Source organism: Mastigoproctus giganteus, chromosome 13 (genome assembly GCF_048544385.1).
Source record: "Mastigoproctus giganteus isolate SK-2022 chromosome 13, ASM4854438v1, whole genome shotgun sequence".
Taxonomy (NCBI): Eukaryota; Metazoa; Arthropoda; class Arachnida; order Uropygi; family Thelyphonidae; genus Mastigoproctus; species Mastigoproctus giganteus.
In genome coordinates, this window is record NC_143587.1 from 49256738 (window position 1) to 49281935 (window position 25198).

At 36.2% G+C, this 25198-nt stretch overlaps 1 protein-coding gene across 2 annotated transcripts in view; it reads right to left on the bottom strand.

Moving 5' to 3' along the window:
- LOC150076027 (uncharacterized) overlaps nt 1-25198 on the bottom strand; it is a 48276-nt gene that overhangs the window by 19769 nt on the left and 3309 nt on the right. For both annotated transcript variants that reach the window (XM_090387024.1, XM_090387025.1), the window contains exon 2: nt 1362-1486. The gene's annotated coding sequence lies outside the window, so the exon portion shown is untranslated. The remainder of the gene's footprint in view (nt 1-1361; nt 1487-25198) is intronic.

Below are 25198 nucleotides of genomic sequence, written 5' to 3' on the forward strand. Positions count from 1 at the left end.
CGTAAGTCGGGGTATTACTGTACTGCTTACATGACAATTTTATTTTATTTTTATTAATTTCCAGCATGGAGTGGAAATTGATTAAACTATACATATGCTGAGTTTCCTCTGCATTAGCAATACCCCTTGTGTAGAAATGGACTGGTCTGTGACTAGTGAAGGCTCAAAAGTCAGGAATGACTGATATAATATTGTAGTTTGCACACATGGAAATCAGTTTTTGAATGTCAAGGAAGAATGGGTTGGCAATGAGATCTTTCCAACTTTGAACATGGAATGATTGTGGGAGCAAGATCTTAACAACAGCCAACATGGTTAAGTGCTCGCACTCTGTGGTGTCAGAAGTCTACCATGACTGTACAAACATGTTACACTGGGCGGCGGTCGATGATCATCAGTTGCCCAAGCTCATTGCGAGACACAAGAAACTGAACCTTGCATGAGCAGTTTCTACCAACATGTGGAAATCTGTTACCTTGTCTGACAAATCCTGTTTATAACTCTCATTCCGAAGGGCATATCTGCATTTGTAGAAATGCAACACGGCACCATGGCAACTGTTGGTTTTTGGCAGGCTGGAGGCAGTGTTATTGTTTGGGGACTATTTTTGTGGCATATCCTGAGTTCTTTGAATATCATTAATCAACAGCTCAATGGGAATTGCCTACCTTTCTATTATCACTGATCAGTTACACCCCTTCATGATGCCCATGTACCCAGACAACTCTGGCATCTATAAACAACACAATGTGCCAAACCAGAAGGTTTGGCAGGTTGCTAACTGGTTTCAGGAACATAATGAATTATCAATCCTACCATAGCCACTCAACCCCACTGAGCATATTTGAAACTTACTGGAAAAGGACATTCAATGGCATGATAGATTACTGGATACACTGTATCCAGTAAGCTGTATCATTTATGCATATTTCGTTTATGTGGACGCATAAATAGAATTTTAAGTTAAGAAACTTAAACTTTTTTATACTGTCACACCTAATGCTGACCCATCCATTTTCAGGTTTAATCAGAAACTAACTTTAAAATAGTATTTATAGCAAACAAAAGATTCGAAATAAATTTCAGAGACAATGTACCTGGTCTAATCAGTATAAGATATGAAATTTTCTTGAATTATGAAAGTAACTGTGTTGTATACCTTAATGTGAAATGTGGAAAATCATATCATAATACAGCAAAATTAACTCAAAACTGATTTTCCCTCAAAATTCATATGCATCATTTACAAACACTGTACATCTTGTACAAGAAACAAACAAGATGTACTAATTTTAACAATGTTTTTGTTCTTAATTGAAATAATGCTGTCTTCATTATTCAAATTCAAAGACCTGTCTGACCTGTTAGTCTGATGATCACCACATAATACCTAACTGGTTTCACATTATGGAGGCAATGTTCAGTCTCAATTCTCCTGAGAATGTTTTTTGGAATCACTTCTCATCAGATAGTTCTTGCAAATCATCTACAACAAACATTGTATATTTTATAAAAAAAATTCAATAAGCAAAAGTAATTATTCAAAAAGATTATAATAATAAAATAAAACACACTGGCTAGAACACTAACAGAATATTCCCAGACTTTTTATTTCCACTGGCTGAGGTAATATGTATCAGTTCTCTCCAGTTTAACTTGATTTCAACAGATTTTAGGAAGTAACAGTTCTGAAAAAGTCAGCCATGTAATGACATTTCAAGGAAATGGGTGAAACTTGACAATACAGAACTAGTTGACAATTTAACAAAACCTTAATTTGCTCCTTAATTTTTCATATCCAAGAAATCTAATTATTAAACAAAAGTAAAGTCTGATATCCAAGACTACCTATAAGCATGAACATGATGCATAGTAATCATGGAATATACAATTTCTTAAACAGTGATAGACCTCAACCTCAATTTATAACAAAATATTAAAGCAAGTCATTCAAGGTCCCTTAGGAATACAGTGACTCCATGGCAAAAACAATGACATAACCTGTCATTTAGCAAGTTATCTACAGTTACACTCTACATTAAGACCCAAACTTCATCACTGTTCAGTGACCCTAGCTGTTACCCCTATTTCCTATTCTTCCATAAGTTGCTAGAATGGAAGATCACATTTAATCAGTTTATAGTAAAAGTAATAATAAAATGTGTGCAATCCTTAGACCATGCAAAGAATAAAAAAAAAAAAAGAACAATTTGCTGAAATTCTCCAGAATGAAATTTAATATATAAACCAATTAGTAAACATTCATCTATTAGATACAAATTACATCTTCTATATTAAAAACTGGCTTCATATCAGCATTTTTATTCTTTTAATTACTTTGGATAATATATATCCAAAGCATGTGTATTTATATAGCACAGAAAAGAAAGATATTACTGTGGATAAGCCCTCAACAATGTTTTTCTAAAACACAAAACAATTTTGGAAATTACTGCCAGTCAAATTAAACATCCTAGAATCAAAATATGGAATTAACTTCTATTCAGCTTTGCATGACATCAGTCAGATTCAAGGTCGTTAAGACTGAGCATGCATCCCCCAATGATATATGTGACACGGGCTACATGTAAGTGCTTTGAGATCATTTCTAGAAGTTATAGTAATTTTTTCTTTCACTGATATTTATAATAAAATAAAATTCAAAAATATTTTCTTAAGCTTACACATGCTGCAATTATTTTTCAAGAAGACACTGTCTTCATTAGCTCTTACAGAGCAAAACAATGACATTAAACCAACCCTTGAGTCTCTAAAATGGCCAATCAATGCAAAAGATTAAGTACAGTACCAGTAGTCTAGGATATACTGAATATTGGCTTCTAGAAAATGCTTTCTTTTTTTTTTTTTTGTGTAATCCAATGGCTTAACTGAGCATAATTAGAATTCACCTTTGAGAATTTTACCTGCTGCCTTTGGTCTATGGTGGCTTTCAGTACTAGAGTGTTCTGGCCAGCTCTTTGGTCTGGTGAGGGACTATTTGTCTAATTGGACTGTAGTTGTGCAGACCAAGTATAATGAGGTAACAAGAAAAGCTGAGTATCTGCAAGGGTCTGTCCTGGTGTCCCATTTTTTGGACTATGGTAATGGACAAGTTGCTGGATGCTGACCTGACTTTAGTTCAGATATTTGCATATGAAGATGTTTTATGCTTTAGCTGAAGCAAACTATCAGTCAGCCAGCCAGAACAAAAATCTGAATAATTTAAGAGATATCTGAAGTAATCTTAAGTTAATTTCATTAATTTTATGTGTCAAACCTGCTTAGAGGTAAGCTCAATTCAGCTAAGCATTCAACAGTTCATAGTAATGAAATATACTTAACTTATGTGAATAAAATGAGGCATCCTGGCATAACAACTGAAAAAAATTGTCATTCTTAGAACATGTTAAATATTTAAAATAAAATTAGGAATCTGTACGTTAAATTGGAATGGGAATTCAATGGGGGTCTAAAGGAGTGGGCCCCTGCACATGCTACATGACCATGTATTGTAACTTATGCCATGTGTGCTTGAGATCACATGGTTTCAAATGTATTAACTAAAACAATACTTGTCTGTACAAAACAATACTTGTTTGACAATACTGTCAAAGGTCAGTCCTATGTATTACTAAAACATGGAATCCACCAAAGCCATACAGGGAGGGGGGCCTAGAGACCTCCTTAGAACAGAAAAGAGAACTGCTGTACTTCAATATATATATATATATATAAAAAAAAAAATAAAAAAAAAAAATTGTGGAATGGTTTCATGTCTGCATTATGGAGTAGAATACAGCAGACAACTCCTTATGAGAAATTTGACTGCCAATACAGTTAGAGATCCTGTGGAAGCAAGGAGGGGCTAGAAGGAAGACCTACATAAGTTTATTCTGAATACTGATACTGTATTAAGATGCAGCCTTCACTGAATTTCAGATTATCAACCACTTATTTTTTAACTGGTCACAAACCCTTTAAGGCTAAATTAAAGGAGTCTGGCCTGTCAGGTAATGAGTACGTACTTGTTGAACCAGAATGGACTCCTTTCATGTGTTGGTTGAGTGATTTGTCAATGTAATTTATATGAAATTCGGATTACTGCTGTTTCATAGAGGACAAATAATTTTAGAAAATATCATGAACTGATTTAATAGAAAGAAAGAGAACTTTAGAATAATGGCAAACTGACGGTGGAGGGATACCTCTCCACAGCTGTGCACAGGAAACCAAAGGATACCTCATGAGTTAAATTAGTCGTGTGCAGGTCCACTGTATTAGACGAACATCCACAGTAACCAGAACAAACCCAACTCACATTGTTTGTACCTGAAACCCACAAAAGAGAATAAACTAAAATAATTAAATATGAAGAAATAACATATTAAGAAAATTTGTCTTAAATATTAGTTAATTAAATTTTTTAATCAAAAACAATTAATTTTACACATTTTTTGGTAAGTTGCTGTACAGAAAGAGGACACAAACAGTTTTGGGTTCATCCATGTTCTTTCTTGGATTAGAAACTGGTGCAGAAAAATCTCTTTCACTTGCTATACTGCTAACAGGTATGGCAAGAATCAAATAAACCAAACCTTGACTGCAAGGTTTGGAAATCCCCCCCCAGAAAAGATTAACAACTGAAAATCTTCTCCATCGTCAGAAACTGGTTTTGGAAATTTCATTCTGATATAATTTTGAACTTTGTCAGGTTCAACATTTTCATCACTTGAATCTTCCATCATCGTCATCATCAGCCATTTTCAATCCACTGCAGGATGAAGGCCTCTCCGGCAACTTTACAGTTCCTTCTGTTTTGTGCAATGGTGTCCATTTACTGCCCACAAACCCTTGAATTTCATCTGTATCTCAGTTGTCTTCCGGTGCTTTCCTTTAGCTCCTCTTGGGTACCATTCTGTTAATTTCTTAATTCATCTGTCATAATGTCTTCGAGCTGTGTCCTACCCAAGTCCATTTCAGTTCTTTAGTTTTGATAAGAATGTCTATTACTTGAGTTTGCTGTCTAATCCATGTTTCTCTTCTTATCCAACAGTCTGATTCCTAATATAATTTGTTCCATTCTTCACTGTGTAGTTTTCAGCTTCTCTTCCATTCTTTTAGCAAGTGCCCAAGTTTCATTTCCATAAGCCATGGTGGGGAGTATACATTGGTTCATTATTTTACATTTCAGACAAATTGGAATATTGCTCCTCAATATGTGAGTATTTTCCTCAGTATTTCCTGAATGCTATCAATCCGAAATTTATTCTTCTCTTGACTTTCTGCCATTTATCATTATTACAGCTAATGACTTGTCCAAGATCTTTTCAATTTATGCTCCTTCAATGATTATATACTTGTTCATCATTACTTTTGTTTTAACCATATTCATCTTTAGTCCGAAATCCTTACTAACTATGCATAACTGATTAAGAGTTTTCTCTAATTCTTCAGGATCGTGACTCATGATCACAATGTCATCTGCAAATCGTAAATGGTTTAGGTACTCGCCATTCACATTGCCTCCTTTCTGTGACCAGTCCAATCTTCTTGCAGCAGTAAACCACTTTGGAGATAGTGTCCCCTTTTCAAGCTCCTCTTTCAATTTTAAATTTACTGCTGTCTTTGTCTAGGCTAATAAAGGTAGCATTCTCATTTATTTTCTTCAAAATCATAATGTACGGGATGTCTAAGCCTTGTCTTTCCAGTGCCAGCCAGAAACATTGCCTTATGTTGTATGGAGTCAAATTCCTTTTCATAATCCACAAATGCCAGGCATTAATGGTGTTTTATATTCATTTGCTTTCTCCATTAGCTGTGATATTATGTGAAGGTGATCCATAGTTGAGAATCCTATCCTAAAGCCAGCTTGCTCTTTCGGTTGATGCTCATCAAGTATTCTGTCTAATCTGTTAGCAATGACCCTTGTGAACAACTTATAGATGTCGGACAACAAGCTAATTGGTCTATAATTTTCAATTTCTGATTTATCTCCTCTGTTGTGCAGCAAAATTATGATTGCATTATTCCAGTCCTTTGGCATCATGCCTTTACTAATATATTTTGTGAGGAGTTTTTCAGTTTCTGTGTCATGTCTCTTCCTCCTAATTTTAATAATTCTGCAATAACTTCATCTTCACTTGGTGCTTTTTGATTATTTCCTTCAATGCCTATTTTACCTCATCAGGAAAGATACTGGGTATATAGTATGAGTTGCTAATTTGTGATCCATCTTCCTCACTTTGGCATCATTCCTTGCTCCTTATATAATACTTTACAGTAGTCTTCTGCATATTTGAATTATAACATCACTATTCTTCAGATTCAGTATCATGTCTTTCTGTATTATTGCTGATTTAAGTCCTTTGTTTTCTCTTAATGCTTGTTCAATTTTTCTTGTGTTAAATCTTCTTATATCCTCTATGAGTCGCTTTCTAATGGCTTTTCATAAACTCAATATACTCAATTTTGTTCCTTGTCAGTGTTTATCTTGTTCTTCATTTGTCATCTTCGGTTAATCATGACAAGTGTTTCTTTACTAATTTTTTTTTCTTTGGATTTCTTTTTACCTAGAGGTTTCTTGGGCTTTATCACTTTCAGAAAGTTGTATTCTTCACTGATATCTTGGTCCTGAAAGGTCTACAGTGGCTCAAACTTGTTCCTAAGTTTCAGCACATACTGCTTTTTCCCATCTTCTGTTATCTCAAAGACCTTTGTACTATTTACTCGAGTCAGTTTTATCTTTTCTTACATCTATATCATCAAGTGTGCATCTTACCATTCTGTGATCACTTCCAACATTTACCTTGTTCAGGACGGTAACATTGTTCACAATATAATTTGTTAGTGAGGATGAGGTCAATTTAATTAGTTGTTAATCCACTTGGGCTCTTCCATGTCCATTTTCTGTTCACCCTTTTCTTGAATAAAGTGTTCATTGACATTCCTCGAGATTCTGCAAATTTCACAAGTCTTTCACCTCTTTCATGGTGCCTCCGTAGCCAGGTGGGCAGGAGCAGCAGTGCATAATACACGCTTCTTGATTAGACCGGGGTTCGAGCCCGTGAGCCACTAAATACGGAGGATGCGGAAAGGTCAGGGAATGACCACCGCATATCCCCAGAGCAATATGGCCTTAGTTTCTAATGCTCCTAAAAACCAAATAACAACAACTCTTTCATTTCTTTCACCAATTCCAAAATTTCCTATAGTTTCCATTTCTGTGCTGTTTTGCTTCTTTCCAACCTTAGCATTGAAGTCCCCCATAATGATGGTGTAGTGAGTTTTCTGTTCATCTAGAAGTCTCTCAATTTCGGTGTACATTTCTTCAACCTCTTCATCATCATGGCTCAATGTTGATGCACATATCATTATAACCTTAAGTTTGTACCTCTTAGAAATCCTGAATAGTAGTCTTGACACCCTTGGTGATGTACTTTTGAATTTCAAAATGTTGTTTTTAATATCTTTATGGACCAGAAAGCCAATACCACTTTGATGTGGAAGATAACTCTACTTGAATCTTCCACATCAAATAAATAGTCCTTTTTCTTTCTGTTGAACCTTTTAATTCCATTCTATTGGTGTTGTTAGGCAATAATGTAATTCCAGCTTCAAGTTTCATATTAAACTGCTTTTCTTTATGTTCATTTATTTCTATTCTTTCCACCTCATTAACTGAAGGGTGGAACCTTTTTGGATTTGGATGAAAACACAAAGAAATCTTATGTAATAAATGTAGTCAAAATTTTCTTTGTAGAATACATACATTTTCTTTTAAGTACAAAAATAATTTCTCCATCCATAAGTGAAGGCTGGAGGCACCTTTAAGCTTCCGCCCATCTAGAGCTTTTTTAAATTGCTCCAGAAATGCTAATTTTTTTTTTAATTAACAGAGTTTAAAATCAAGACAATGCTTCTCAGATCCTTCCAGCCACATTTCCTTAATTTGATCATACTGCATGGAAATAGATATGAATGTTACAAACATGCTGTTCTTTCAAATAATGCCAGCAGTTTAACAATTTTGTAGATTTTTTGATTGCATTTTCTAAATTTAAGAGATTATCTGTATTTTCTGCATTTAAATTCAAATGTGCAATGAAAAATTATGTTTTGCAGTATGCAGAACAGTTCACACATTTAACACTTCTTAATGATGAAATCATATTTACACTAAACTAGGGTACATGAACTAGGTTAGGACTGCTAAAATCCAATAGGTTTTAACACCAACAATGCACACAGAAACTGTGCCAATACATGCTGTTTGCCTGCTTAAAATAAGTTCTTGAACTTTTCTCTCATATTTACAATGGTTGATTCAAATCAACCATTTTAAATATGATGAAATAATGGCATTAACTGTTTTACCATTAGCCTTCTGCTAGTGTTGGAAGGGGGAAAAAAATTTTAAACCTTGACTAGAAATACTCCTTCACTTCAAAGCATTTTGACTAATAAACATTGAAATTATGTGAGGTCTGCATTCTATACAGCTGAATAATTAAAACAGATGTTAATGACAATGACAGATAGTTTCAGACTAGTTTCCCAAGTCATAAATCAGGTGCCTCCATAGCCAGGTGGGCAGGAGCAGCAGTGTGTAGCACATGCTTCTTGATTAGACTGGGGGGTTCAAGCCCGTGACCACCAAATACAGAGGATGCGGAAAGGTCAGGGAATAACCACCGCATATCCAAGGAGCAATATGGCCTTAGTTGTTAATGCTCCAAAATAAAAATAAAAAAAAAAAAACCAAAAGCCATAAATCAATTCAAAACATGTGAAAAGACCACTGGCTTTCGGTAGAAGTGAACATTCTATACTTGGGTCTCAGTTCATTCGATAATTATCAATCATTTGTTGAAATTTTAACAAACTATCTGCCAACATGGTTACAATTGACCACCAACACTGGAAAGAATTTTATGGAAAAACCAATCCAGTAAAAACATAGTTTGCACATTGGGCCAAGTATTCATGAAAAGCTATACCTAGATATGCTGACATCTTCTGGCAACAACAAAATGGAATACTTCTTTATAATACAGCCAGATAATGCTTTTGTGAATATAAAATTAAAACACCTGTAAACCAAACCTGAAAGTTCTAGCTTTTTACCATTTCCATTAGTCAAAATTTTATTCTCTCCCTCTATATATATAAAAGAAACATTCAATGGCAGCATTAATTTGTGGTAAGCATAATACATACTACTCCATTTGTTTTAAATTTTCACAAAGCACTTAATTTTACAAAATATGTAAAAATTCATTCACCTATCTCATATCAATCAACATTATTTTGTTGTTCAATCCTGAAATTCACAATATTTACATAGACTAAATATGTCTGTCTAAAACAGAAGAATAAAGAATAAGCATTACTGAACACTATGTAATTATTATTGTGGATTATTGTGACAGAGTGAAACAGAAGACAGAATAAATAATGACAAGTTTAATACTAACTGTAAACACACATATATTAAATACATACAGCAATGTGAGCAGGCAACCAAATAACAGATAAATTACTCATTAAGACAGGATACAGTTTTATAAGAAATATATAAGAAACAACAGTGACAAGGAGTAATAACATGAATTTGAGTTAAAAGTGCCAATTGCAAATTAATTCTGCTTTTCCTGTCTTTGTGCCAGGTGGAGTTAAGTGTGAAAGCAAGGCAGAATTTAAAAAAAAAAAAAAATGGGAGGACTTCTGCAAAGCAGAGTAGGATTTGCAAGCAAGACAAATGGTCACTATAAAAGTAATGCAAGTGTATAGCAATGTTATGCATAATAGTTGTCTAAAGAAGCATCCTCTTTCCCTTTAATATCAATACAGCAGTAACTGTAAGAAAGATGAAAAGGATATACTACTCCAGTGCAGGAAAAAAAAAAAAAAGAAGAAAAGAAACAGACATGAAGGAGCAAAGTAGTGTAATTTCTCATTTTCCAAAACCAAGAGAATGTGAAGAATCCCCTGGAATTATAAAAGGATGTCTAATTTTTCTACTTTTCACATCTGGACAATATTGAGAGGGGAGGGGAGTGGATATATAAAAAAGAAAAATTTAAATCTATACAGTGTGGAGTAGTATTGTGTATAATTCAAATTACACAAAAAAACAACACACACCTGTTGTATATTTAATATTATTTAGAAAAAACTAATTAAAACAGCTATTTTATGAAGCGATATATTAATTTGATATTGTATTAAATTAGTTACATTCAAAAACTGAAACTACACATGACCTGTGAACCACAAAATTACCTGAAACCTGACCAGCCTGGAGGTAACAAGCAGGTTTCCATTAGTGCTTGACATGATGCAGGGCTCTAGGCCAAATGACCAAGTTTGAATTCTATGTTACTTGTTGAATGTTGACATTTTACCTTGCTTTATATAATACTTATACAATTAAGAGTTTAAAAATTTCATGTATAAATTTTGGGTGTGAGATTATGCCTCAGGAGACACCTTAAGTAGGTTCAGAATGAACAAACATACAAACAAAAAAATGCCCACAAATCTGAGGCAAATTCAACCAACTATAATACACTAAATAAATTTTAGTGGAATTGTTATTTGATCCTAATACTCAGAGGAGGAAGAAAACATCTATAATGTTTTCAATGGAATTCCTGTCAACAACTCCATAATCAGCTAAAAATTTATATTGGTGGCTTGTATACCTTATCTTTAATTCCAGAAGGGTATAAATGAAATTCACTAAAACCAGACATTTGGGGGAACATCGAAATACAGTTAATATAATAACTGGAAATTTTAAAGGTTTCACTATTATGGCAAACAGAAACAATTTAAAAAAATCTTAAAATAATTGTATACACATTCCTCTAATCATAACTTCAAAAGAATTGTTTCCTTTGTAGGTTATTTCCATTAAGAAATAACCACCAATTAATACTATTAATTCTAATTCCAGATTCTACTTATCATCCTACCTTTAAATTTTTTCTTATATACATGGCTTCTTTAACTATTCTTTTGGTAAAATCTCTTTCCCTCCCTCATCTTATTTAATTTTTTTTTTTTTTTTTTTTACATTAAAGTATAGGAGAATCTGGAAATGCATTCAGCTACCCCTCTGATTTCACAGTATCTTGCCTTTAAGGAAATTATTATTAATAGCCATATGGTGCAAGGAAGCCTGAGGCTTATGCTGCACCAGGGAAAAAAAAAAGTTCCCGAGTTACCCTGGGAGAGAGAGAGAGAGAGAGTCAAAAGTAGAAGGGAATCACCAAGAAAGAGAAGAATGATGATATCCAGCTCAGGACCCTGGGTGTGCCAAGCCCATACTCACCAGATGTGAGCCCCCGCTATTCGCGGTATCTGTATTCGCGGTTTCGCGATCGCTGATTTAATATAAAATGAAATCTAAAAAAATGTGAATTTTAAAGCGCCGTGAATATTATCCGCCATAAAAAAACATGGGCGTGGCTAAAATTATCTTTCCCGGTCAAAACAGCGCTCAGTGGGTGGGGAGAGAGGGGTGACAAAATCGCGAGCGTGGATGTTTTTCGCTAATCCTTGTTCAGTATGTGTTATGCGCTTGTAACGGAAGTTTTCGTCGTTTGCTTTTAATTTATATGCTTATAAATTGAATAAATTTATCAATTTATAAATTGATATGCTTACAAAAGTGATAAATCTACCGTTTTGCAGTGTAAAACAGACTTTTTCGAGAATGTTAACAGACGAAAGTGACTTTATTGTGGACAAGTTCTTTCTAACCCGTACAAAAATATGGCTACGAATAACAAGAGAAATGTGAAAATATCAAAGAAGGTGATGACATTAGCGAATAAAATTGAGTTATTAGACAAATTTTCTAATGGTGAAAGTGTCTCCTCAGTGGCGATTGTGATTTGTGATTTGGTAGTTGTTGGCGCATCGGCTTCTGTGGCCATATTGCACCTCCCAAGGTTTTCGCAGTACTTTGATCCAAGCCCGAGGCGGGAATCGAACCCGCAACCTTTGGGTTGCCGGGCAGGTACTTTACCCACTCGGCTAGCCCGGTCGGCTCCTCAGTGGCAAAACATTATAAAATCAATGAGTCAACGGTACGATCAATAAAGAAATCGGAAGAAAAAATCCGCCGTAGTGTCCGTGAAAACGCGCTAATTGCTTCAAAAATTTGCTCTGTAACTCGTGATGTTAAATTAGAAAAAATGGAAAACGCTTTAAATCTGTGGATAGAAGACCGAACTCAAAATAAAATTCCGTAAGTTCACTCATCATTCGTGAAAAGGCAAAACTCCTTTATTAACACTTTAGCGAAACTAGTGATAGCACTGGCGGGATAAGTTTTTTTTTGCTAGCAAAGGCGCTGGTTTGAAAGATTTGTTTGAAATTTTAATAAATATTACATTTAATATTAAATTTTCTTATTTTCATTTCGATGCCATATGCTTGCATTTCACTATGTACATAGTCGTATTATGAAGGTACATATAATACATACATAGACAAAATTTTAGACTAGTTTTTCTTATATATTTCATACTTTGGAACGGAACCCCTTTATTACTATGGGAGCCATAACTCAGTATTCGCGACACTTCTCAGGAACGTAACTCCCCGCTATTCGCGGGGGTTTACTGTACTAGAAAATCAAAGACTGCTGAACATGCCTACATATGCTCCTGTGCTTTTAATGTACAAAACTTTGATTTTCAAAATAATTAGGGTGGGGATATTTTATCAAAGAAAAGTTAAATTTTAGCTTCCACCAAATGCAAATGGGAGGCCATAAAATTACAAGAGAATCTTTGCAGGTGGGGTAGTGTGGGGTTACTGGGTTCCTCTAATTGACCAGTAAGGGATCATCTGACTATGACAATTCTTTTCTTTTCTTTCTTGAACATTCTGATCACTGATAGGCATAGTGCATGTGACCAAAGGATTAGCAGAAGTTCCAGCAATGTGTTTTTAAGATTAAAAAAAAAAAAAAAAAGTGTAACAGTGTATTAATTCGTAGTTATCTCTTAATACGTGTAAACTGTTGACATTGCACTGAAGATGTTTACCGAATATTAATGTTTAACATAGATACTGTTTACATTCTGAATAAACTTAATGCATAATTATTCCACTCGTGTACAATATCCAATTCCATTTATTCCTAGTAGCACTTTACAGGAATTTTTCCTTTTCGTCATTCAGGCTTTTGAAGCAATGCAATTTAATTAAACCACCCTGTATTTTAGCCATTATGTCAACAACTTAAATATCAATACCAATTAATACTGTTAATATCCTTTTATCTAAGTTCAATGTACATCCATGCATACAAGATTCCAATGAAATGGCTCAAATTTTCTTGGTTCCACAAACTCTAGAACAAAAATCAAATTACTATCATGAAAATTTATCACTATCAACAAATAACAGCAGAGACATTACTATAGTTACATCCAATTATTTTGCTAATGCTCCATAATTTAACCCCGGGGGCTCACATCTGGTGAGTATGGGCTTGGCAAACCCAGGTTCCTGAGTTGGATATCATCATTCGTCTCTTTCTTGGTGATTCCTTTCTACTTCTCTCTCAGGGTAACTTGAGAATTTTTTTTTTTTTTTTTTTGGCTGGTGCAGCATAAGCCTCAGAATTCTTTGTACCATATTTTTTTTTTTTTTTTTTTTTTATGTGAACCCCAAACACGAGAGGTATTAGGACCTATAGTACTTAGTACCGTGCTTGGGTTTGAGGTTAAGAAGACGAAAGAAGATATTTGTTGACATTGGACTTGAACTTCTGTAGATTGTAATTTTCAGGAAATACGTATGAAGGAAGGTTGTTCCAGAAAACGGCAGTTGAATGAATAAATGAGGAAGATGAAAAGTTGGTTCTGTGGGTTTGAAGTTGGACAGTAAATGGATGTTGGCTGGTGGCGGCACGTGTTCGGACTGTTTTGAAAGAGAGAGCAGGAATTATAGAAGCCAATTCAGAAGAACAGTGCCCATGGAAGTATCTGTAGAAGAGGCATGCAGCAGAAACAGTGCGTCTATGAGAAAGCGAGTGGAGAGACTCTGTTAGAGATGAATCATTAATTAACCTAACTGCCCTCTTCTGAATGGAATCAAGAAGCCGGAGAGAGGTTTTGGGGGCACCACCCCAGATATGGGAACAATATTCTATGGCAGGGCGAATTTGCGATTTATACAGAGTGAGCAGCTGTTTGGAAGAAAAGTAACGCCGAGAGCGAAAGAGAAAACCAAGTTTTTTAGATGCAGAGGAAGCAATATTTGTAATGTGCTTGTGCCAAGAGAGATTAGAAGTCAGGGTAATCCCCAAAAGAGATATATCATTCTGCCTAGAAATCGGAGTGTCATTAAAGATAAGCATAGGAGTAGAAGAATCCTTTTTGCGAGATATAAGACAAGACTGAGTTTTAGAAGGGTTGAAATCAACTAAGTTGTCTTTGCCCCACTGGAGAATTACCTGAAGATCGGCATTTAAGGAATTCGTAGCAGATTTTCGAGAAGTTGAAGCTGATTGAGCAGGACAAGGTTTCTCAAAATGGAAAGTTGAATGCAGTGTGCTATCATCGGCAAAACTATGGATAGGATTTCCAGTCAATGAAAGAAGGTCATTGATATACAAGAGGAAAAGAGTGGGGGAAAGAACTGAACCTTGGGGGACACCGGCATTAGTGGAGAAGTTAGAAGACAGAGAGCCATCTACCATCACCCTCAGTGAGCGATCAGAGAGAAAACTGGATAACCAATTATTAAAAACAGTTGGCAAACCATAAGATGGAAGCTTGTTTAGAAGACCTTTATGCCAAACACGATCAAAAGCCTTTGAGATGTCAAGAGCAACTACTTGTGTTTCATCGAACCTTTCCATTGAATTAGTCCATAAATGGGTAACATAAGCCAGAATATCTCCAGTGGATCGACACTGACGGAATCCATACTGGTGATCGTTGATCAGACGGAAGGTTTCTAGGTAGTTTAAGAGTTGGCAGTTAATTGATTTCTCCATTACTTTAGAAAGAGTAGAAGTAATTGCAATGGGACGATAATTGGATGGGAGGGATTTGTTACCCTTTTTAGGAACTGGCTGGATATGAGCAAATTTCCAAGCAGAAGGAAAAACACCTTTGGAATAAGAAAGTGAAAAAAGGCGGCAAAGAATAGGAGTAAGTTCAGGAGCACAGGTTTTGAGAACAAGTGGAGAAATACCATCAGGACCTGGAGCTTTCTTAGCATCAAGATTCATCAAAATCCTTCTGATATCCTTTTGACGGAAGACCACAGGAGGCATTGAATGGAGCGTGTTGGGAATGGTGGGAGGTGTTTTACCAAGATCATTAATACATGAGCTGGAAGAAAAATGGGATGCTAGAAGGTCAGCTTTATCCTTGGCTGAAGTGGCAACAGAACCATCTGGTTTGGACAGAGGTGGGAGTAAAGATGGGCAAAAGTTGCGGCCAATAGCTTTGGCAAGAGACCAGAATGCTCGGCTACCATTAGGGCAAGAAGCAAGTTTTCTACTCTTAGCCTGTTCAAACTCTAGTTTGGACTGGTTAATAACTGCTTTACAACTGTTGCGAGCTTTGGTGTAGGCAGAAAATGAAACTGAAGAATTAGAAACAAGCCAATTACGATATGCAACATTCTTCTCTTGGACAGCCTTAGCACATTTATTGGAAAACCAAGGTTTAGATAAAGGACAAAATTTTAAAGTGGAGTGTGGGATAAAGGATTCCATTCCTGCAAGAATAATTTCACTGACACGATCTGAGCAAACGTTGACATCAGAAGTTTTGAAACAGTAATCCGACCAAGGAAAAGAAGAAAAGAAGTCTCGCAGGTCATCCCATTTTGCATTCTTGTAATGCCAAACAACACGTGGTTGGGAATAGCCATGAGATAAAGGTTCCATTGGAGAAGAGACAATCACCAAGTTGTGATCTGAAGTGCCTAAAGGACCTCTCACTTCAACCTTGTACTTAGAAGGGTTGTTTGTGAGAAAAAGATCAAGCGTATTGGCTGTATGATTAGGATTGTCCGGTATTCTTGTAGGTAAATGAACAATCTGTGCTAGGTCATTAGTAATTGCAAAAGCCTCAGCATCTCGACCTGCTGGGTCGGTGTGACTAGAAAACGGAAGCCAGCTGGAGTTGTGAACATTAAAATCACCAAGGAAAATTACTTCACTGTTAGGAAAGTTGGACTGGAGAAAGTCTAGTTGCAAAGAGAGGAAGTCAAAGAGCTCCAAGTGATTAGTGGAGTTGGGAGAACGGTAGAGACAACAGATGAATTTGACACAATGAGGTAGAGAGATTTTAAGCCAGAGAAGATCAAAGAGAGTAGATTCCAAATTGCCAAGTCTCTGACAGGGAATATCAGAACGGACATATGCACAAGTACCACCTTTGAGGCGAAAGGAATCATACAGCGAATAATTTGGGCATCTGAGATGAGCAGTAGATGAATCAACTGATAACTGAGATTCTGTCAGAAAAAGTACATGGGGTTTGGCAGACTGCAAGTGGAAATGGACATCGTTGAGATTAGAATTGAGACCACGTATATTTGTGAAATGAATTAGGAAGTCCTTGGGAGGTTTAGATCTTTTCGCAGATAAGCTTGCTCTATTAGTTTGACAATTCATGGTGTATTCAATAGTAAGGAAAAGTAGGTGGGACATGCTGTATGAAGTAATGAAATTTTTGGATATGGCGTACATGTGGTAAGAATATACCCAGATCCTTGACATAACGTGGCCTCGACAATGCTCCCCGCATACACACTACTCGGACTCCCTCCAGTCACTATCTGGCAGAGTAGAGGCAGCAAGATTATACACTAGCTGATCCGGAAGCTTCCTAGAGAGTTACCAATAGGTTCAGTCCGGTGTACTAACTAGCGGCCGGCCTGCGAACACCGTTTTAGAGCTGTACCCTCGAAATGTAAGGAATATTGGATCTCGCCACGACGTTCATCATTACCTCAAAAGTCATCAATCATACTGCATGATGGAAGAGATAGGGAAAGGTTGACCGGAACTTAGCTCTAGAGACTAAACATGGCTAATAATAATAATAATCTAAATACCTGTTCTCTGAATAATGGAGCCAGTACCATTAAAGATCAACACTGAAAAAAAAAAAAAGATTAAAAGATATTCTACCAAAACACAGAAACAAGCTTTACATCCCCTAAACCAAGTGTTTCTGTCCTAAATGGTGGATATAATCTATAATATCATAATCACCTATCAAGAGATGGAAGCATCAAAACAGTAGCCATTTTATAAAGGACTCCCATGGACATTTTGTGCATTCCACATCCAGTAACTTGCCAATGTTTTAAGCACCAACTGTGAAAATCACGCTTGAAGCATCACTTAATACACACTATGCAGCTTCCACCAGGTGCAAATGGGAGGCCATAAATAATGTGGCAGAATGAATAATTAGGAGACTTCATACATCAATACACAGATTATAGTAAACTTTAATCTGTCCCACACATCTAAACAGGTTAGCGGAATAATTCCTTGAAAAAAAATTGCATCACGGGCCAACAAAAAGACTTGCAACCTAATCCTAGCCTTCACTTGTATCACATCTAAATTCCATCTGGTTTAGAAATTAAAGTACATCTAAAAGTATTTTTAATTAATCTATAATTAATTTTGATTAATTTTGGATTTTAAACCAAAATCCAGCTTCCCATCTGACTGAGAAAATCATATTCTATGTAACTGATTTCAATGTAGAAATGGAAATATCCACCATAATATCTCCAAAGTTAGCATTAGCAGGGGCATATGATGCAAAAACAGCAAGCTTATATAGCATCAGCGAAAAAAAAGAAAAGAAAACAACCACACCCTTCCTATTTCACCCATACATTCACTCCAAATATTTGTCTAGTTCTGCCTTGAACTTATTTAAGTTGCTGACCTCCACTACAACAGATGGAAGTTTGTTCCAACTATCAACTACCTGCTGGCTAAAGGCGAATTTCTGCACATCTATTCTACAATTGTCTTTCCTCAATTTGAATTTATGCCCTCTCAGGTGAGTAATCTGAGCAAGAGGATGAATCCCATTAGCACTGAGCTTGTTCAATCCATTCAAGGCCTTATACACCTCAATTAGATCACCTCGGAGGTGCCTAGTCTCCAGAAGATACAATTTGCAGAACTTAAGTCTTTCTTGGTAACACCAACCCTTTGTTCCCCTCACCAATCTCATTGTCCTTCTCTGTACTTGTTCCAGCAGCTCTACATCTTTCCTAAAACGAGGCCTACAGGAAGAGAAGGTCATCAGCATATGCCAGAACATCAATTCCAACATAGTCCTGCATCAAAAACTTATGTACCAAGCCCTGAGGACATCCTGTTACCTCTCTTTCTGTCTCTGTATATACAGTTCTTACAATTACTTTCCTTTTCTCAAAATACTGTCTAAAGACAGTGTAATTCTTAGCCTAGACAGGATCCCCTCCCACCACAGCCTATCGGACACACCGTGAAAATCGACAAACACACCCAGCACTTACCACCCATTGTACTCTTGTACATACCTCACCATCTGGCATCTTCTGTTGATTTCCCTTTCCTGTAACCAAACTGATTACAAGAAGACAACATTCTTTGCTCATATCTATCATCCTACTTATACATAGGCGTTCATATGTTTTAGCCAATACCGATAACAAGGCAATCAGATGGTATACACCAGGCTCTTCTGGTGTCTTACCTGGACTTTTAACTATCAATCTCAATAGTGCAGTTCTCCAGGCCAGGGGAAAGGAACCCCTATCCAGACTTTTGTATACATTATACGTTTATATAATAAATGTCTTTTTTAAAACTATATATATGGCTCAAAAATAGCTGAACCAGATATCATAAATTTAAATTGGAAAAGAATGGTTGTAGATTAGATACGCAGAAATTCTCATTTGCCAATAGATAGTCAATTGTTGGAATAATCTTTCACCTAGTATTGTGGAGGTGGATAGTTTGAGTAAATTTAAGTAAGTTTTGGACAAATTACTAGAAGGGAAGTATTTTTTATTTATATATATATGCATACTTTGGGCTATAATTTTTATAAACATTTTTTATGAGGATGGCAAAAGTTTACTCATTAGCCAATTTGCCAGTGAATGAAAGATTAAGAAAGAAAACTTGCCCACTGTATCTGTCTTAAATCTTTTGGTACCAGAAAGATCACAGTTTGAGTAATGTGCATTCATAGGCATCAAGTTTAGAGATGCATGTTTCAAAGTTCGCTGTTGCTCCTTTTAGCCACGGAGGTCAGTTTTACTTTCCAAGTTTTCAGTACTGCTACATGCAAGCAAGGGCATTACCACCAACTAACCAGGTAGCTTTTGATGGATTAGTAAAAGTAACAGACAAAGAGAAAAAAAGTCAAATTCCTGCCTAATCTTCTACTAACTAGTCAAGAGCTCTTGATACATAGAAAACAAAAAGATTTATTGGTGCATCAACAGCTCTGTCAAATTAAATGAAAAGCATATGGGGGAGGGGTCCCATCTTATTTTAGTAACAATCATATGGTGCAAGAAAGCCCCAGGCTTTTGTCGCATCAGTCAAAAAAAAAGAAAAAATAATAATAAAAAATACATATGTATTAAAAAAAATAAAATTAATTAACTATACTTTTCCATCCTCACATAGATACCTACCCAGCTGACCTCTGAATTTCCACAAGCTGTTTTACCTGAATTACCCATGAAGGTAATTTATTCTAGTAATTAGCAACTTGACTAAAAGAAAACATCCTTTACTCAATGGCCAAAAAATTAGAAACCTTTATTAAATATCTAGTAAAGCCACTTTTTCTGCAAATTACAGCCCACACACATCATGGCATGAATTCCACTAGATGTCTTGAAGGAGTCTAGCTCCAGACTTGACCAGTCTTCAGACATCATTCAAAACAGTTGTTGAATAAAGCTGTCTTATATTTGTTTCCATTTGAAATTACCTCAGCTGCAATAAAAGTATACTAATTTTGTAATAAAGTTTAACAGAACCTTATCTTTCCATAATACCTTGTTAACACAAAATGGTAGCAATGAGATAACACACCCACCACTTGTAATCACCCATTCACAATTACTTAACATATTTGCTACCAGCTTAACTTCAATGTACTGAATTCAAAAATCACAGGACCAAATCAACCTAGACTAGGAAGAGCAGAGAGACATCTTTGGACTTTCTTCTCACTATGGCTGAATTAATCAGCCTTTGGCAAGGTTGCTTGATAAAAATATCTGTTTTTTTTTTTTTTTTTTCCCAGCAAGAAAATGATTCTTAAAGTCAGGAGATTTTCATTCAGGCAGATTAAAAATCCCTTTGTGGGAGGTGATTGATTGATTTAACAATCCTTGGTACAAGAGCTACTGTGGCTAAAATGTGCCTGGAAGGTTGTGGGGGGGGGGGGGAATCCCCAAGCAAATTGTGATAACATACAAAAAAGAAAAACCCATGGTTCAGCCTAAGTTGGAGCTAGATATTCTAAAGTGAGCAAAACTTCATAACCACCCTATAATAGCCATATCTGTTCAACAGACCTGGCCATTACAGTTTAACTACATATTTGAATAAAATGTTTTCCTTTCTAAAAGCTCTAAGTTGTTTTTTTAATTCAGTATGACGTATTTTCCCCTTACTTCTACAATTAAGGAATACGTGGGAGGTGATTGATTGATTTAACAATCCTTGGTACAAGAGCTACTGTGGCTAAAATGTGCCTGGAAGGTTGTGTGTGTGTGGGGGGGGAATCCCCAAGCAAATTGTGATAACATACAAAAAAGAAAAACCCATGGTTCAGCCTAAGTTGGAGCTAGATATTCTAAAGTGAGCAAAACTTCATAACCACCCTATAATAGCCATATCTGTTCAACAGACCTGGCCATTACAGTTTAACTACATATTTGAATAAAATGTTTTCCTTTCTAAAAGCTCTAAGTTGTTTTTTTAATTCAGTATGACGTATTTTCCCCTTACTTCTACAATTAAGGAATACGTTTTTCTTGTGTGAACAGAGGCACGTATTCACAAAATTATTAAAAAAAAAAGTTTATAATAACAATGACAATGTTACGCAGTACAAGTTGAAGCTTTGCCATGTATTTTATCTTCTTAATACTCTGAAAATTTCCCTTAACCTGCCATAACAATGCCAAATAAAATCACGTGTAGATGATTCTCATCAACTAGTGCAATACAACCACTTTGCTCATCGGAGGCTTGAAGTGGTGAAACCCATATTTAGTCTCCAGAATCCCCTCCATCCCCATCTCCTTCAACCCATACACAGTATTAAGTACTATAGGTTTTGATGGCTTTCATGTTTGGGATTTTTTTAAAAAAATAAAATGAATTCCTTTTTATTCTCAATAGCTAAGTCTGGAAAAGTTTACTATTCATTGTGACTGCATATGTATTGAACTTATTATTATTAAATACAGCAACATTTTTGATGCCACAGTTCATAATGTGCTCTTGCACTTATCATGGCAGCATATAGGCTCAAACCCACTATCTCCTTACTTATAATCAGTGGTTCATGGCAAGCTGGGTATTAAAAAAGCAGATGAATATGTTAAATATCACATAACAAAAAGTGTTACAATGTCATCAGAACAAAAGTTATTCCCAAATGTTAATTGTCACAAAAATGCCATAATCATTGATAAATTTCCAACTTAGAAATCAAACTCTATTCTCTAATCTAAACATAAATATATGGAGTAAGGCTCCCATTGGTCAGTTGCTAAAAAATATAGTGAAACTTTGGCAAATGGCCAAAAAGTGCTTTATTATTATTAGTAGTAGTACTGGAAAATGATGCTTATACAGCATAAGCCAAAAAAAAAAAAAAACTACCCACCTCATCTGTCCATCCTATCTAATAATATAATATGTGTGATTCTTCCTTAAATTTATTCTAGCTACCCAATTCCAGATGGCAGTCTGTCCCAACAATAATTACTCTCTGGCTGAAAGAAGTTTTGCACATTTACCCTGCAGCCATCCTTTTTCATTTTATGTCCCCTTGTGCACGTTGTCAGAGAAAGAGAACACCATCATCATTATATATATATTTGTTTATTCATAAAATCATCAAAAAAAGTTTTTGATAAACGTTATGCAGCAAAAGTTAAACCTTTGCCATGTATTTTATCTTAACATTATGAAAATTTCCCATAACCTGCCAAGACAGTGCTAAATAAATTCACATTTATTCTCAATACGGCCATATTCTTGATGCCATAGTTTACGAATGTGCCCTTGCACCTTTTGCAGCAATGTATGAGCTCAAACCTATCTCCTTACTTGTGACAATGCATGCTAACCACTGGATCATGGCCAGCTCGGTATTAAAAAAGCAGATATGTTAAATATCGCATAATAAAGTTTTGCAATTTCATGACATGATTAAAGTTGCAATAAACAGAGTTGAGTTTCAAGATAGAGGCATTGTGTACAGCAAAATCAGTAATAGCAAAAAAAAAACTTCCACTCTGAATCAGGATCATTATTTACTCTTAAAAACTGTTACCTTAAACATTGCTTGAGCAACAGAGTGCATAGGTAATGTAAATAAAAGAAAAAATACTACTATCAATATGTAACTAAATATCAATGACAGAAATCACTGAATAAATTAGTATTAGTAAATTAGTAGTATTAGCATTAGTAGAGGCATATGATGCAAGAATTTGGTCCTTGAGGTTATCGCAGACATTCTCTCAGATATGCCAGACAAGCTGTACTTGCTACCTGGGAGTCTAAAATGCTGATTGAACTGATATTTTGGGTGACACTCAAAGTCAAGAGGACCCAATTTCGGTGAAGTCTGGTAGGTCTGTGACAGCCAAATTCTCTGCTTGCACCTTCACGATGGTGGGACTGTTAGTAATCCTGGGTATAACACCCATGCACAGGCACACTGTGGGTGACCACCCAGGTGTGAACCAATGTAAGAAGGGGTCATGGTGTGGTGCCCACACCACATGGAGAAATGCCGCCCTCTGTGATACCAGGCAATACTAGGTGGTAGATAACTCTACCACCAACCAGTGCAATATCAACACTTTGCTTATTGGAGGCTTGAAGTGGTGGAACCCATGTTTAGTCTCCAGAGCCAAGTTCAAGTCAAACCTTCCCCATCTCTTCCATCATGCAGTACGACTGATGTCTTTTGAGGTTATGATGGATTCATGGCAAGATCCAAACTTCCTTACATTTTGAGGATAGAGCTCTAAAATGGTGTTCACAGGCCAGCCGCTAGTTAGTACACCAGACCAAACTTATTGGTAACTCTCTAGGAGGCTTCCCGAGTAGTGTGTATGCAGGAACATTGTCGAGGCCACGTTATGTCAAGGATCTGGGTATATTCTTACCATGTGTATGCCATATCCAAAAATTTCATTACTTCATACATGTCCCCCCCCCCACTTTTCTTATCATTGAATACACCATGAATTGTCAAACTAATAGAGTAAGCTTATCTGTGAAAAGATCTAAACCTCCCAAACACTTCCCAGTCCATTTCACATATATATGTGGTCTCAGTTCTAATCTCAACGATGTCAATTTCCACTTGCAGTCTGCCAAACCCGGTGTACTTTTTCTAACAATCTCATTTATCAGTTGATTCAACCACTGCTCATCTCAGTTGCCCAAATTATTCGCTGTATGATTCCTTTCGTCTCAAAGGTGGTACTTGTGCATATGACCGTTCTGATATTCCATGTCAGAGACTTGGTAATTTGGAATCTCCTCTTTTCGACCTTCTCTGGCTTAAAATCTCTCTACCTCATTGTGTCAAATTCATCTGTTGTCTCCACCATTCTCCCAACTCCACTAACCACTTGGAGCTCTTTGACTTCCTCTCTTTGCAACTTGACTTTCTCCCATCCAACTTTCCTAACAGTGAGGTAATTTTCCTTGGTGATTTTAATGTTCACAACTCCAGTTGGCTTCCATTCTCTAGTCACACAAAGCCAGCTGGTTGAGATGCTGAGGCTTTTGCAATTACTGATGACCTTGCACATATTGTTCATTTATCTACAAGGATACCAGACAATCCTAACCATACAGCCAACACGCTTGATCTTTTCCTCACAAACGACCCTTCAAAGTACACAGTCAAAGTGAGTGGTCCTTTAGGCACCTCAGATCACAACTTGGCGATTGTCTCTTCTCCAATAGAGCCTTTATCTCATGGCTATTCCCAACCTCATGGTGTTTGGCATTACAAGATGCAAAATAGGATGACTTGCGAGATTTCTTTTCTTCTTTCCTTTGGTCGGATTACTGTTTCAAAACTTCTGATGTGAACGTTTGCTCAGATCGTGTCAATGAAATTATTCTTGTAGGAATGGAATCCTTTATTCCACACTCCACTTTAAAATCTCGTCCTTTATCTAAACCTTGCTTTTCCAATAAATATGCTAAGGCTGTTCATGAGAAGAATGTTGTGTAATTGGCTGTTTCCAATTCTTCAGTTTCATTTTCTGCCTACAGCAAAGCTTGCAAGCTCGTATTAATCAGTCCAAACTAGATTTTGAACATGCTAAGAGTAGAAAACTTGCTTCTTGCCCTAATAGTAGCCAAACATTCTGGTCTCTTGCCAAAGTTATTGGCCACAACTTTTGCCCATCTCTGCTTCCACTTCTGTCAAAACCAGATGGTTCTATTGTCACTTCAGCCAAGGATAAAGCTGACCTACCAGCATCCCATTTTTCTTCCAACTCATGTATTAATGATCTTGGTAAAACACCTCCCACCATTTCCAACGCACTCCATTCAATGCCTCCTGTGGTCTTCCATCAAAAGGATGTCAGATGGATTTTGACCTTGATGCTAAGAAAGCTCCAGGTCCCGATGGTATTTCTCCACTTGTTCTCAAAACCTGTGCTCCTGAACCTACTCCTGTTCTTTGCTGCAATTTTTCACTTTCTCATTCCAAAGGTGTGTTTTTCCTTCTGCTTGGAAATTTGCTCATATCCAGCCAGTTCCATCTCATATCCCTCCCATCCGAATTACGTCTACCCTTTCTAAGGTAATGGAGAAATCAACTGCCAACTCTTAAACTATCTAGATACCTTCTGTCTGATCAATGATCGCCAGTATGGATTCCATCAGTGTCAATCC